At 42.5% G+C, this 17,195-nt stretch overlaps 1 protein-coding gene across 4 annotated transcripts in view; it reads right to left on the reverse strand.

Moving 5' to 3' along the window:
- The window catches only part of Ror (Tyrosine-protein kinase transmembrane receptor Ror), a 235,420-nt gene that overhangs the window by 154,732 nt on the left and 63,493 nt on the right, over window positions 1-17,195 (reverse strand). The window lies entirely within an intron of this gene.

The following is a 17,195-nucleotide window of genomic DNA, read 5'->3' on the forward strand; positions in this document are numbered from 1 at the left end:
CATATTTGTCCGCAATGTGACTGAATTTATAAACGGGTCAACATTGATGCAGCTAAACGGCAATTTTTAGAATACTTAAATTAATTCCTCATAAATAAAAAATTCTTTTCGCGCAACCATTATAACAATTTTAAAAAAATCGTCATAATTATAATCACTGAAGGCCAAAATTGATCAAACCAAGATTGAAAATTCGCTCGAGTATAAGAATATCATGGCAAAAATATTATAATGCCTCCTTTCCGATATTGGAATCCCACATCGCGCGCCACATATGAATTATTTATACCACTGTAATATCAATAGCCAAGTAATCACGCAATGAATAATTGTAAACTCTCTTCCGCTACATTAAAACGATTTATTTTATTCGTGCCTAGCGAGCGGTATATTGTTTCCGCCGATAAGAATTAGCTGGCAATTACATTGCGGTTTAATATCTCCTGCGCGCAACGCTGTATCCTATTGCCCGAGGTTATGGAGAGAGTATCAACTAAAATAATAATAATAAAAAAAAAAAAAAAAAAAATATTACCGGGAATGGCGCGTATTACCTCAAAGTTTAATTAACTCGATGAATCTGCCTGGCGTATAGGCGAGTACGCGTTTTCTGCGTGTGCACGACGGATGCATATTGCGCAAAAGCCATAGCGCGGGTAATTCTCTCGCAACTATACTCTCGCTGACCATGCAATTTATTTTCCATACAGTTTTCATGGGCTCTTAACGAGACCCGTCGCCTCATCCTCCGCCCCTCCCCTCCATACCTATCCCCCCCTCTATCCTTCACTCCCTCCCCCCTCTCTCTCTCTCATTCCTTCTTTCTTTGTGATGCTGCGTGTGGTGTGCTGATTTTCGCGTATTGTGCATAGTGACGCGCCGCAGCGAGGAGCAGACGATACGGGCCCGACAAAGGGAAATGCAATTTACTTTGAAAGCGTTGCTCACGTATTTGCGTCTGCGTAAATTAGATCTGCACGCGTAGTTCGTTTCTATACGTGGCCTGGTTGTAACGGGGTTGCGCTTCTTCCGTCTCTCTTCCGCCCTTTTTCTCTGTCTCTCTCTCTCTCCTGGCCATACATTATACACGTTCGCTTCGGGATAATTTCGAGTTTGACTTTAAAATTGTCGAGTTTGTACGCGATATAAAATTTGCAATTAACTCGGCATTGGACTCGAGCGAGAAAAGTTACGCCCATTATTCGGGCGTAATGTAAAATGCTCTGCATGACAAATTCATTAATTGTTCATGTAAAAGCTCACGAAATTATTAGAAAATTGCTTTTAACGGCTCTTTTTATTCATTTTCACATAACCTTAATTATATCTTTTTTAGAATTTAATAAAAAATTCGAAGAAAGAGACTTGAGAGAAAGAATAGCAGAATATATCGATATATTCAATACGCTTACATTCAATGTTATTTCAATACAAATCTGATTAAATTTATGAAGCGTTCCGTAAAATTCGCAAATTGGAATTTTATAAATTCAAAAATATTATTTGAGATCTCGCGCGAAAGGCAGCGTGACTTTCTCGAAATGTCAAGAAACAGTGTCGAGAGATATGTCGATAGGACATCACCACTGTCGGAGTTCGTGAAGGTTCTCGATAGGATTCGAGCTACTTGGTCGTCGATTTACGGCTTCTTTGATCCTCTTGAAATCCCCGGGGCATTTACAGAGTTAAGGAAGGTATGCTTTGGAGCGCGGAAAAGCCATACGTGCGTGTATGAGAGCGACTGATATCGTAAAACTCGAAAGCAGACAAACCGCGAAACATGATTGAACTTGACAGGAAGTTCTAAACAATACGTTAGATCCGTTATGTGCTGTGTAAGTTGTTTATATAAACTGCACTATCTTTTACGTCTAAATTTTTGGTATTCGAAAGAAAAGTCTGAAGAGTCAAAGATGTCTTTTCCATCTTATAATAAACTTGCAAGCATATAAAAGCTAAATTCTATTTTTACATTAGACGTATGCAAATGTTGAAATAGATAAGTCGACGCCTCATTCGACAATACCGTATTGTGTCACAGATGCAATATGAAGCAGTACCTTCGAAACGGCAATGTTAAGCTCCTCGCTCGCATAATTCGCGGATAAAAATTCCGCCATGTGCGCAGTAAAGGCGTAATAATGATATTTCGTGTTTCGCGCGAATGGCGCGCAAAACGGCGGGAGAAGAATCGAGCGCGATGAAGGAAAATGCAATTTCGCCAGACCCCAAACACCGACATGCACAAAAGCCCGTACTTACACGCCGCGGAATACGCACTGGTGTGTCCCGGCATACTTCCGGTGCACATAGAGCCGCGCGATTCAGGAATACCAACCTGCGGACAAACAAACGGGTTAATTAAAAGCCCAGCTCCACAAGGGTTGGGCGCGATGCAAGGGCGGGCGAGGAGAAACGCAACACGCAGAATGGAGCAGAAGCACAATGCGCGGCTAGGACGAGGGAAAGTCCTGCTTGCCGGGAGTGGTCTCCTATTTAGGCGCGCGCGTGGCAAGCGCACAAATATTCGCGATGCACGTAGGAATGTACGCCGTCCGTATATGCATATGCATTTTCCGCGCTGACGTCGAAGATGAAATTTTCCGCATCCCTCCTTCCACTAATCGTTTACTTCCCATTCGCAAAAATTACACGTTATTGCTGGCGGACTTGCACGATCGCAAATAGGGACAATGGTCGCCAAAAGGGCTCACTCAAAGCCCTTTGTTCCGCGCGCGCGCACGTGAAAACTTAATTAAAGACACATGTGTAATTGTGTACGTGACTCGTTGTAAAAAATAAAGCTCCTTCAAAACGCGAGTACCGCAAATAACGTTATTTACTAATAGTCGAGAGAATCAGTGTATAAATAATATACAATAAAAAAATATGCTTGCGACGTTCGGTGAAATTTTGTAATTTTAAGATTAATTGAGAATGACGTCCCCCTCGTGCCGCGAATGGCAAATAAGATCGTCTCACTGCCATAAGACGCGCATAATGCGCTTTTAAATAACGAAGTTTCGCGAAAATAAAGTTAAACGCAAGTCTCCATTGCGAAAATAATCCGCTGCGTCGTATAACCAATTTGTTCGTTCACGGTCGCGTAACTGATCGAGACGATGGTCGTAAAGACGAGGGGAAAAGCCGCTTTTACACGGAGGCCACATTGACGGCAGCTTTAACGACGTCCGACGAATAGCCCGGCTACGTTATCGCGGACTCTCCTTCCTCCTTTTCATCCGGAACACCCGGTAGACTCTCACACGTCGTCCCGTACACGCACGCGATAAATCGTCGGCTCGTAAAGCAGCGTTTCCCTATTCGGTTAAAGTCCCGAGGAAATTAAATGCGCTTGAAAGGGCCCATCAAAATCGCGCTCGGTGCGCGACGATCTAAACTTCCTATAAAGCACAGACGTGTGTCGAGCAAACGTGGAACGAATGAATGAGATCTCTTAACTCTCCTCTAACGACTTCGATTAAATCGCAGAGGAAAAAAATAGGCGAGTGATTTCAATAATCTGTTTTGAAAACAGATATTGTGAGGGATATTAAGAATCAGTTAGCATTAATGTATCAAATTTGCGTTTTGTTTCCATCGTTACCAACTTCACCGCTGCAATTTTCACCGAAAGAAACAGCGGAGTTGGGTTACAGAGTTAAAGCCCGCCGACGCGCGAGAGTAGATTAAGTCGCGCTAAGGTTGCTTTCTCGATTCTAGGCGAGGCCAGTGGAAGTTCGGGGCACCGTGAAGTTCGCGGTCCTATGGAAATACGCGCAAGTTGCAGCTCGCGGGTATTCCCGGCGGTGGTAACGTCGGCACAACTCCGTACACCGGAGTAAACTTCTCTGATTTCCCTGCCCGTGAAGTAATTATCATTCGCGCGCGCTTATCACGACAGTGTACATCGTTGGCGGGTACTTGAACATGTAGTAATGGAAATTTCAGCCGTGGAAGACGAACGCACTCGATCAAACTTCGCGCAACTCCGCGTCGCAGCGGCGTGAATAAAAACCGCACGGATTCGCGGCGACGTGATTTTTCCGACGCGAAAAATCTTTGCCAATCGCGCAGGAACGTCTGGAATTTTTGCGGCGAGTCATTCCTGCCGTTTGGCGCGCGCTCAAATGGCAGGAAGATCAATGCGCTTGAAAATAAGACGAAATTAGATGTTTATCGGCTGAAGAGATATTGGTTGCTCATGTTTTAAAATTTATAATACAAGTACTATTTATGTGAATGTATTTCACTTTAAAACCAGGTCTCTTTCAGAATTCTTTTCTTTTTCTGCAAATAAATAATTTATCAATCTTCAATGTAAGCAAATTGTAGCTAACAATAAGAACGCGTGTAACTTAAAGTGAAGAAAAAAAATCCAAGAATTTATTTTTGCCGTCATTGCGGAATAAATCGCAACGGAGTGCAGCGGATCGCTAATTTTCTTGCGTGACTGCGTGGAAATTCGCGAATGACCTATCCGTCACCGAGCCGGAGTCTTCATGGATTTAGCCTCGGATGTAGGCCGCGCAGTAACACGCGGATATGCGTGCGAATCGCAGCCGAAGTGGATCCTCGGCCGGAGATGATACTCGGATTCCACGTTGTGGGAGAGCAGAATAGAAGAACGGAGAAGGAGGGAGAGGAAGTGCGACAGGTGCATTTAGATACACGTTAACCGCGAGGCTGCACCGAAATATGCCTTGCGCCTAAATCGAGAGTCCCCGCGCGAACTCTAGCCAAACGTTCGGACGATCTTGAACCTCTTTTTAGCGAGTCCGTAATATTTTATTTGGTCAAACGCGGAACTCTGTTAGGCCGCGGCAGATATAGAAATCCGAGGCTCAAAACGCGACGGGAAAATCGCCTCTGCGACTTCTCCACGCGATGCAACGCAAACTGCGTAAATAATACAAATAAAATAAAATAAAACCTGTTTGCATCGTTGGATTTTTAGATTTTTTAGAACAGTAAAGCAAAGAATTCTTATATAAAATGTTGTAGTAAAAAGCTTTAATAGCGCGCGGACGACGAAATTAGCATTTAGACGAACAGATCATTTTACACGTTTCTCGGATCTTAATAATTAATCATCACTACTGTCCGTCATCTTGCAGTCTGCCAAACGTTACTGTTGCGAGCGATGCAACGAATACGAAGCATCGCTGCAGAAAAAAATGCGGCGTATGGAAAAGAAAAATAAACATACGAGCGTCGCAACGTTAAAAAAGAAACGTACGAACCATGTGTGTTATTCGGGTCCGGAATAATATGAGACTAATTAGATCGTTGTTAATAAACGAGCGACATATTCAAAGCAAACGCTCGCAAATTAAGCGACAGTCCTTCGGCCATTCGTAAGTTTATGGTGCGTGAAACGTGCCACGGGAATTTACATGGCGTGCGTGCCTTTCCGCGTCCTTTATAGCCATAAGTCAGCGCCGACATTTATGGCACTTTAAGGTATAAAATTGCGGGGTCATTAAAAAAAAAGGGCGGCTACCGTCGCGAGTCGCACGCATGCGAAAGTGATTCGCCGGCGAGTGATCTTGATCGTTATCATTTTACTTTTTTCTTTTACAGGATATAACGAAACAAGTATCTGAGGAGACAAAAAATTGAAAAGAGTTATAAGCAGTTTAAAGATGTTGAAGTTAATCGTTCCTGGGAAGAAACTTAATGAACCGATACCGTGTGTCGTATTTACTTCGTAATTACTTAATCTTTGAAGTCGAATTGCGAAACTGCTAAATTCCACACCATAAGTTAAAATAAATTTAGTTCGTATATTTACTTCTATACTTATACTCCAGTTTCTCTATTTACTAAATTTCCTTTGCTTGCATTAATATTCTCGGCACGGGGGTCTTTCTTTATTTCGCTGCAGCTAGCTAACTTCGCTAATGCAAATAAACTTTGAAAATAAATGGTGAAAGCCCGCGCTGTTCTCGATCCCACTGTTCCTGCTTTATTTTCGAGACCGTTTTCCTTCCTCGTTTCTCGTTCTATAAATCATTCTCCAATTGCTGATCGACTCGTCACCTGTCGTCAGCTTGATCAACAGCCACACTTGAGTAGCATTTACCGGACGTCTAAATACTGATCTATAATCTGATCTACGCAACCGATCGCGCTCAGGGACGAGTCGCTCACCCCGGAGAGGCGTGTAAGCTACGCGCCCATGGCGGAAGACGGCGTTGAAAACTACAAGAGAGGGACGGAAAAGCGGTAGGAGAAGATTTAGAGAGAGCGAGAGAGAGAGAAAAAGAGAGAGAGAGGTAAAACGCGTTCATCGTTTCTGGGGTAATTTTAGATCTGTAAGAGATAGCGCCTGCGGTTCGTACGAGAGAAAGAGACGACGGAACGGCTGGCATAAAGAAGCAGGATGGAAGAAGGCGAAGAACGAGAGAGAGAGGGCCTCGAGGTGGGAGAGCAACACCGCCGGAAAACGTGAAGGAAAGAGAGAGTTGAGACGGGTCACGGAGTGTTTACGAAAGAGAGAAGCGGGGAAGGGAAGGGAAACGCGGAAGGTGCGAGAAAGAGGGTGAGGGAATGCGCCAAGGAGGAAGCTACGGACGGTGGAGCGAGAAGGCGAGAAAGCGGAGGAGAAAGAGAGACGGTGGTTCGGGCGAGCGAAGGAGAGAGAAAAAGGGAGATAAAGAAGGAGGTAGACTTCGGGTGCGAGCGGTCTACTTGAACGCAGTAATGCCGACCAGCTCCAACCGGGTGCCGCCAAATCGAACCCCGGTTCGAATTCCGCACGGCCGTGGCCGCGGGAAGAAGCAGGAGGAGCAAGAGGAGGAGGACGAGGACGAGGACGAAGAGAATAGTGGCGGAGGAGAGGAGAAGGACGACGACGACGACAAGGACGACGGCAACGGCAACAGCGACGGCGACGACAACGGCGACAACGACGACGACAAGCACGACGGGGAACGCGAGTAAAAAGAAATCGCGAAGGTGGAAGAGAAAGAAGAAGAAAAAGGTACGTGCCAAAGAAACTTCCTGTCTTCCTGTCTGGGTGTAAAGGAAAGCGGGGATCGAACGTGGTTTGACGTAACGAAGCTTGCGGGGAAAAAGAGCGAAAGACAAAGAGAAGAGAAGCTTCCCGGCCCGAAAAAGGAAGAACGGGAAAAGCAGACGGGGATGATGACAGACAGACGGGCTGCCGTCGTGGTTTCGTGATTGAAAAAGTGTCCGAGTATGTCCTGAATGATGATTATTGAGCGGATAACCTTACGGTCGTTCATACATGGTGAATTGTTTAGTTAGGATTGATAGTATGATGACATATTAGATTACTGGCGGCCGGTATCGGCGACGTTGTTTAACTTTATTCTTAAGACAACTTCGTTCCTTCGTAAAAATAAAAAGAAATATAAAATCAGAAATAAACTAAGATTAAATTTAACCGAATTTGATAAAATTGAACCTAACGTGACTGATATGCTACCATCTAAAATTACTGAATATATTTTGCAAGTGTTGTAAGGATCATCGATGAGACAATAAACGGGTGAAGAAATACGTGTCCCATAAATAAAAATAAGTAAACCAAACAGTGATATTTCTATGAAAATATTTCAATCAAGATACAGAATGCGCGTTATTTGCAGCATCCGCACATTCATCTATTTTTCGTCGCGGATATTTGTCACGTGTGCCGGCAAGCTCGCGAAAAATCAGCAAGGAAAAAGTCGGAGCCGAGAAATGTGAAGTTCGAAGAAATTGGAAAAACGACTCGGTCAAGACTCGCACACACACACATACACGCGCGAGGGACAAGAATGCCCGCTCTGGAAAATGTTTCTCACTGCATCGTCCTCCGCGGTTTTCACGACGTCGTCGTGGTTTTACGACGTTCTATTAGAATCGAAGAGCGCATTCTACTCGTCCGCGCTGCCACTGTAAGAAGAAGACGGGCGAAGCGAGGCAATAAAGCGGACAGACCCAAGAAAACTCGGGTTTAGCCCGGCGTAAAGAGAAAGAAAAATAACCGATCTCCGATCTCTCGTCCGGTTCCGGAAACGTGCCCGAACCCGCCGACGTAAAACATTTTCCGCGGCACCAACGCGCGGAAAAGAGAAAGCAGCGATACGGACAAAAGATGAAATCACGTTACTGATTCTGAAAAATTGGAAATGTCTGCGCCAGTTATGGTGTCTGAAAGACCAATAGACTGTCATCGCTGGTAATATCGCAGCTTCGATGGCGAGAAGTTGCAAGCGCGAAAGTGCCACGCCGTTGCTCGAAAAGCACTATAAGAAGCTTAAATTAAAAATACAGAATACTATCGAAGCGTGAATTTAACAATGGAATTATATACGTTTAAAATTACACGATTGACAACGCTAATTGACGTCTTCATTTATAGAAAGTTTTCTGAGCAGATGACTGACTATTTCTGACCTACATACAACTTGTCAGCCGTCTGAGGATTGTCAGAGGCACTCGCTAAAAACTTTTCGCCGTTTTCTCCCGCCGCTATATATATCCAAGTTTACATTACCGACGATGGAGGCTTTACAAATGTGAACGCAACTCTTTCTTTTGTTTTATTTATCGGAATCACCGTCTGGCTACTGCGCGAGCGCGTTTCGCTCAAATATGTGGCGCGGAAAAATAATTCTCCCCCCACCCCGCAGTAATCCTCTAAATAAAATATCGGAATTATCCATGGCACGTGGGAAAATCTCATAAATTGCAAAAACAAAAAATACTTCCTTAAAAGTATATAATTTTCCACGGATTCGTCAACAATCAACAAAAAGAGACATCCACTTTCGTCTGTTTCCTCAATGTCTGTACTTGCAGAGAAACGAGAACCGTCGTAAAACCTAAACGCGCAGAGGGAACGCAGAGGTATGTTGCAAATCGTGTGGACACGAGCACGAGATCGTAAAGGCAAGGGCCCAAGTCGACCGCGTCAAATTGCGCGTGCATTTATCAACTACCCTGCACGGAGGTGGACATTGAGACATTCCCCCGCAAGGGCTCGGACAATAACAACGTCTCTCTCAAAAATACTTCTTCCGCGTTAACCGTCCGGCTACCTTTTATTGCCGACCCTTTTATCACGCTACACACCGTAGTCCCTGTATGTTGAGTACAATTAGAATCTTCCTTTCTCTGTCGCAAAATCGAGTTCCGCAACAATGGGGCTGCCGTTTGTGCTTCACTTAATCTTCTTATTTTCCTTCTCGGTGATCTCTAATCGAGAAGCGGGAAACCTACATCTCAGTGAAAATGTGGATACAAAAGCACAATATCAGCGACTCTTTGCGGCGAGAAAAATACTATTTCCGATATTTTTCCTCTCAATACGACTAAATATATATTTATAAACATTTTTTTAACTCTCTAATTTTCGTATATATTTTCATACAAATTTACTTAAAATACTAACTTTAAAATATTATGTTGTGATAAAAAAAAATAGACAAAAAGAAATTATTTTTAAAGCGTTTTATAAAGCAACATTTCTGAATCACTCTATAATATATATCGATAAATGAATTCTTTAGAACGATTCGAGGATTTGAAAGGAGAATGTTATTTCCGCACACGCGAAATTGTTGCCATTATGAGTTAGACAGCCAATATAGACATTCAAGTAGTCACGCTCAAAATTGTTCAGACATAAACGACATCCTACGATGTAACATTTCCCATTATGTGCAACGAGGACGCAACGTCGTACCGATAAAATCCCCTTATGATCGTCGCACAAGCGCGTCACAGAGGATTCAAAGGAGCGAGATCCGTAAATCCGCACTTCGTAAACCGCTTCTGAAGCTGCTGTGCGCGACCGCAAACAGTAAACGAAGCAGTAAACGCGAGAACACGACAAGGAAATTTATTTCGCGACGCGTAAATGCAGGGTGTGCAGCATAAAAACGCGAGCTTCTTCGAAAACTTTGTCGAACGATCGTGAATAGAACGTTTTCCAGAGGTACACTAAACGCGAAAAGTTTCAGTTTGCCGCGAAAAAATTCGCTGTTTCGCTACGGCGATATCGATGCGCATAGCAATAAATAAAATATTAATAATATAATAATTTAGCATATCTAAAATAATTTTCGCAGAATTTTATCCTTCGCGGATCAATCGGAAGTAGATTTCTTTTCACATTTAACTTTGAAAGCAAGCTCGATAATTCTTGAATTATAAGCAATTAGGAATGAATGGCGCAAATTGAAGCTATTGTAACTTAAATACAGATCTTACTTCCGCGGAATTTCAGCTCGAGATTTAATTACCGAGATGTTGAACGCTGAATATTAAGTAGCCAGGTCTTCTCCTTCCTTCTGAAAATGTATCTGGAAACTTTTTAACGTACGAGTATCTGTTTTCCAGCCTGGGCCAGCGGCCGACTACAAGGTGTTTACATGCCGCGCTGTCAGGCTGCATTCATATGGTGCCCCGGGTTATTTCTGTCGCGAGTGGCCTGTAAAATTCCGAATTGTCGTGGACGCACCACGTGGAGGTCCCGACCTCTCTCCCTGCGGCGATTAAGTTCTCATCGCCGCGATCCCATACTGGTCCCGAGCGATCGTTCGTCCCGAAGAAAAAAAAAAAACGCCGCGCGTAAAAGCTTTTTTCCTTCACGCCAACCAATCTGTCGGCCGTCGACCGTAATAACGTAGTGGTCGACGATGAATTAATCGAGGGCGGCAGTGCGCTGCGAGAGCCGAGGCCGATGATTCATTTCTAGCTCGGTGATCGTTCGTTTTTCTTGGAGTCTTTCCCCGCTCCATCAGACTGTTGACAGAGCGGACGTGTACGCGAAAAATCAGTTGCGGCAAATCGTATAGAGCAGAGATCAGGCTCTGTTCGTTTCGCAAACGGCTTATTTTTTGCCAGTATCGCGATCGCGAGGAGTCATTAAAAATGAATTAAGAATAATAGATTCGACAGAATTAAAAAAGTAATTTTGTAGAGAAAGAAAAATGGACAAAAATTTGAATAATTACGCTTCGCTGAAATCGGTGTTGTGTTGTTTAAATATTTATAACACTGGTGCATCAATATTTGTTACTGTTGTAACCAGGACAAATGGTTAACACTGTATGGACATCAAACATTTTCACGGCAGACAAGTTACGAAGATATTTCATATTGAGAATAAAGAAGAAATATGAATGAATAAAAGAATGTTTGACAGGTATATATTGCATGCAAAATTTTAACGAAAAGTTTAAAATTGTGACAAATAATGATTTTCATTCGCTAAAAAAATTCGACTTCAAGTTTGTTAAAAAATCAGTCTGCGGAATATTTTACAATAGATGTTGAATGGTAAACGTAACAGTAATACGAAAAAGAACTTCAGCGCACATCTAGTTAGAAAAACACGTCGCGGGGTCGCCGCGTCGAAATGATTCATGAGCCATCGGCGAAGACGTACGATTCGGAGAGATTCACGACTGTATCTCCGCGCTAGCAAAGGTAACCCGCTTTCAAGGGCAGAACGATAGCATCGCGGACCAAGTTTAAATTGGAGGGTCGGCCGCTTAAGATTCAGTTCTATAAACTTGAAAGTTTAGTCCCACTTTCAAGATGGAAGGCGAATCGGGCGAGGGCGCGCGCGGCGGAGGACGGGTGAGCTTTTGAGAGGAGGAACAGCGAACTTTCGAAGACGAGGCTTACGAGAGAGCTTGACGCTGCAATTAGGCAAGCATTTTCGATTGAATTCAATTAGCCGCGTCCGTGGCCTCGTCGCGAATCCGGATTGCCTCGGTGTAGTGACTTCTGCGAGCGAGCGCGGCGTAACTTGGCTTGTATTGTATTCCCGACGTTTCCCAAAGTATACCGGAATTGCAAATGGAGACGGGGCGACCGTCTCGTTAGCATTCCTCGAGAGGCATCTAAGTACATCTCTCCGCTTCATTTTATTACTATTATTAGACATTCCTGTCTAACGAGGGTAGCCGTGTCCCGTGTGACTTCTTTTACCGCGCGCATTCAGTCTATTCGCTTAATAACGGAATATCGTGCGGTGAGAAACGCGAGATATCTCCATAATTTAAATACAGGGTGTAACTTGTTGCAAAACCACTAATTTTTATTTCAGGGAACCAACTTGGGGAAACTTATGAATACAGAATCTCTAATGATGTTGAGTCGAGTCAAAATTTACAATTTCTAAATTCTCTTCTTCTTAAATTGCACGAGAAAATTAATTTCAAGAGGATCTGTAAAGTTTTTTTTTACTTAATTTTTTCAAAATGTTCCCAAACTTTTTAATCTTCCCTAATACATTTTATATATCAAATTCTCTTTACATCTTTTTATTATAATATAATTTTGAGATTACGATTTCCATTTTGTGCTGAAATCTAACATTTACAAATTTCGCGAAATATTGACAACAAACAAGGAGCTTCATTCTATACTTAGTACACTTCCATTTTCAGCCAGAGGCAAAATATCGATGAGACATGTCGCATTATGAATAAACGACGCGCGCAAGAGGTACCTCGCTTAATTGGACACAGCTCGATTTGAATGAAAAACTCGGAGAATGGCACGCGGAAACGCATCCTCTTCGTTACGTTCCGACATGTTTCCCATCCATGACAGATATACGGATAATGTTCGCCTTCGAGCAGAATTTCGCGACGAGAAAAACACTTGTACTTAGCGTACGATAATTAAAATCGGCAAATGGAATCACTAGTGATCGTCGACTTAACGATCGCGTTCGAAATTAAATCTCCGTGCCGCATCTGCGCGAACAAGCTGCAGCCGGTGCATTCTGCGCGCGACCGCGTGTAAATCATTCGCGACACGCATCGGAACCACGTGTACACGCGCTTCCACGCCGCATTTACGCATTGCGAAACGCGCCGCAACGTGAAGCCGCGACGGTGCACGTGTTAACGTCACGCCGGTAAACGTGTCGGCGACACGTGTCGCTCGTGTAATCCATGAGTCCCGTCGCTGTCTCGACTGTGTATCACGAATGCACCGTCATCGACATGTTCTACAGGGTGTCCCGCGTGCTAATCGCTGCTCCCTAAAGTTATAAACTGTTCGATAAATTTGAAATGTAAATTATCTTTTCTAGATAAAAACCCAGTATATTAATATACTATTAATTTAGCGAGTTCACAACTTTTTCGTATCTCTGGTATTAGTTTTTAATACTATTTTTATCGTGAAATATTTTATAAACTATATTTTTTAATTGAACGATAAATTTTCTAATAAAATTCAAACTTAATGATAAAATGCGTTTCAGTTTCTCATTCGAATCAGCACTTGTAAGTGAGGGGATTCCCTTTAATATGAAAAAACGCGGCAGGCGTCAACGACGCATATCATTTCGCGATCGACAACCCGTCGTCGCTTCGCTTAATAATAACACGCCCCGTCATCGATTCCGTTCGAACGCAGCGGATCATTCGGATCGAGGTCTCGAATCACGGCGTCTGGTTCGCGTCGACCTTCGAGCGTCGGCGGCGACGCGCGAAACACGTTACGCCGAAAGTACCGGTCCGGAAATCGTTAAAATTGTGCACACGCCGGCTGGCCGATAACGCCCCGATCTCGCACTTCACGGTACAAATTCGATTTTCACACGAGGCGTCACGACCGCTGCACCGCGCAACACCGTTTACGTTTCACGCCACGCAAATACGAGAGGAGGTCGGACCGGTTTCGCATGCAGCATCATCCCGTGAGTTGAATATATGCAGTCTTGAATGTGTTAAGCGACAAGCGAGAAAAAGATTTAAAAATATATATTTATATTTTAATTAATTTACGCAATTTAGAAATAATTAAAATGTTTGGTTCTCTATACATAAATATTTGAGAGAAATATATAAATTTGTGTTCTTTATCTATTTCATTGTGTAAGAAAAAATTATTTTGCCGCCATTTGACACATTTAAAGTCTAAATATGGAACATGAGTTTGATTTATAATTTTATGGAATTATAATTTTCCGCTCTTACATTTTATCAAAGCTTGGGATTATAATTTTACCAATGCGATAATGTCGTGTGACATTTATACATTAATATTAATAACCCGGCATTAATTCGCATATTATGCAACCAATATTATATTTTTAGTGAGCTGGCGTGCATTTACACCGCACGATAATAACTGTATATATAATTAAAATATTTAGATGTATACCGGAAATCGTGCGAGTTTTGATTATTTAGTATTGGGAGCACGTTGCGTGTCGAGGTCCACGTCTGGTTAATGTCCACGCGGATTATATCGCTATGTTGATACGCGCGCGTAATGCGTGGCCGCCAAACGCGTATCCGTCGAACTCGAGACCGGAAATCATTAAAATTGCGCAGCCAGGTGGTCAATAGGCACTATCGCATTCTGCGCGCATAAGAGCCTTGCGAAAATGCACTTCACGAGTGAGATCAATCCTATTCTAATCGCGAATGTTTAACGAGAGAGGAAAAGAATTGTTTCAAACAAATGTGAAATAGTAATGTGAGTAAAACGCATTCAAAATCAAATTTTTCACTCGAATTCAAATTGTTTTCTGCAATTGTCGGAAATATTTATTAATATAATATCTTTAGTTGCTGCAGTTTTTCCGATGAAATAAATATTCAATTTCTTTTAACCAAAAAAATTGCAAAATAATAAAAAACAACAAGCCTTAGGCATTCTTTCGCAAAGATATTACAGAAACAACATCGGCGGAGAGGCTGCAGAAATTCCGAGGAGTTAAGAGTCGAGCGAATATATATTTTGGTCTGAACACCGTGCGAAATGCGAGCTCCGCAACAGACGAGGTGGGAGAAAGACGTCCTCATTAATCCTTCCGGCTTTATCCGGCCGCGCTGGCACGTATCTTAAAGGTCCTCGCAGGAGTTGTGATAAATGTCATGCAAATGTGCGCCCCTTAACGAGCCCTAAGTTTTTGCCCGGCAGCGCGAAAACTTTCGTACTGTGAAGTTCGCGTTACAAAGGAGATACATCGTGTCCCCGCCATTCTGTCGCGTAGTTACGCTTAAAGGAGCGTAATTGTTGCACGTTGTAACTTCTGGCCTCTTACATCTTGTCGGTCCCGCATCAAAGACCTCGCGTCCTACCTCGTTAAATTGCGAGCGTGCGAGCTTGCGCGGGCGACGACATCTCATGGACATTATTTATTTTTTAAGCAAGAGCTATGTTGACGCGAGTCGTTTATAAACAGCCATTCAAATTAATGGCAAATAAGATAAATTTAATTGAAAAAATTAATCTATCTGTAATGCGTAACAAAAAAAAAAAAAAAAAATAGTTTATTCTTAATCACTAAATTGTCGACGGATAAATTTAGCTCGGTCGTAATAATAGCAATAATAATTTATGGTTGACAGGAAATATGAAAGCTCGAAATAGATCTTTTCCAATTTGGCTCGTTAAAATGTTCAATAATGTGTCAAGTGTGTTATATTTCAAACAATTTACACATGAGCCATGTGCAAATAGTATTTTAATAAAACATCGAAAAATATTTTACAAATATAAGTTTGCGAAAATCTAATAATAAAGAGAAAAATAGAAATAAATTTTTTTTATGTAGCATGCTTAATTACTTAATTCGTAAATACTCTTTGTTGGCAAACGCAGCGTTAATTTTCGTGCTAGACGTGAATTCCGAATCATGATTCATCTGCTCTTTGGAATGCGTTCAAATCGAATATCTGTTCTAAACGCGCATCGACATAATCTTGTCGCTCTGCCGTAAAACGTTCGGAACTTTACGACTTTGACTTCGTTTCGCAGCTCTCGTATATTTGTACGTGTTCGCGTAAATTGCCTCTTCAGGCACCATATCTCAGCTTAGGAGAAAAGTTTCTCCCTTGCCGTTTACTTTTTTATTATTTTCCGTCCGCGTTAATTGAAGGATATGAACTTCGTCAAGAAAGTCAACGTATGACGAAGCGTTAAGTTTCTCGCTCTTCTTTTAATTATCGCGTAAGAAAGCCCAGAGATAATTACAAGTTTCTAACGCAAACTCGAGAAGGTCGTTATTTATACAGCAATTCAGCTCATTTATCGTCAAAGATGGCTGTGTATATCAGAAGCTGACGCGATTCTTTCCTTCTTCTTATCGCGCTCCATTCCACCTGTATTCTTACTACTTCGGGTACTTCAGTTTGGCACAGTCTGCTATTTACATAGTTTTGTGGAAATGCAAATTCCCACGAAAATGTTGAAACGTTAACTACGCATTCAGAGAACAGTGCTTACCGACTCGCCGTGAAATACGCAGTTTACATTCCGACATTTCATACATTTTCATCCCGCGTACTTCGTTAATCTTAATGCACTTAATTAATTATTTTTTATCTTCAATCTCGACGAACAAAAAGCTTTCCGCATGCATATATCTACAAAGTAATTTTTTTCCCCCCCAGAATATGATAAATTTCTCTCTTTCCACGTTTCTCTCTATCTTGCATCCTCTCTTCGTCGCTCTTTACGTTTGCTTTCAGAACAAGGTAACAACAAGCGATCGAGGATATGCACCTGCCTCGCGCTTTGCTGCGGGATCCTCTTTGATGTCATTCCCCGGACTTTGAGTGTCGCAAGAAGAACGGGCAAGAGCGAGAGAGGAAGCGCTGAGGGAGTAGCATCGCGAAAAAAAGTGCCTTTCAAAGCGGATACTCGCTTTCTCTTCCCCTCGCGCCCCGCACAAGCGAGCGAAATGTTTTGCCCCATTCCGCGCATTTACCCGAGTACGCGTGTCGGAAGCTCTGCATCCTACGCGAGGCGATCTTTCAGGCGATGCTATCGGCGAGATTTTAAATCACGTACATCTTGCACGAGAGAGACTACCTCCGTGTCCCTCGTGACTTCGCGTGGTCAAAGTCGAGAGCTCGACAAATAAAACCTTTATCCACAAAGGTTCCTGCACAACGATATCGATCCCTTTTCCGCTGTTGTTTCAAGCTTTTGAAATGTTTCGGTGATCTCTACTTAAAGATAAATATTCTATTTTTCTAGTAAGCCAAGTATTTGGTGAATCAAAACTCGTATTATTCAAAAGTAGCGAGATATCGATTGCGAATCCACATTTTCGTCGAAAGGAATGCATGATAGTCCATAATATTTTAATAAAAAATATTATACGTAATTATTATTACACGATCTCTAACGTAAAATTTTTTTCAGATCACCAGCAACAAAAACGTAGAAGGCGATCGTCACTCCGTACCACGGGA

This window comes from Linepithema humile, chromosome 4, assembly GCF_040581485.1.
Source record: "Linepithema humile isolate Giens D197 chromosome 4, Lhum_UNIL_v1.0, whole genome shotgun sequence".
Lineage (NCBI taxonomy): Eukaryota > Metazoa > Arthropoda > Insecta > Hymenoptera > Formicidae > Linepithema > Linepithema humile.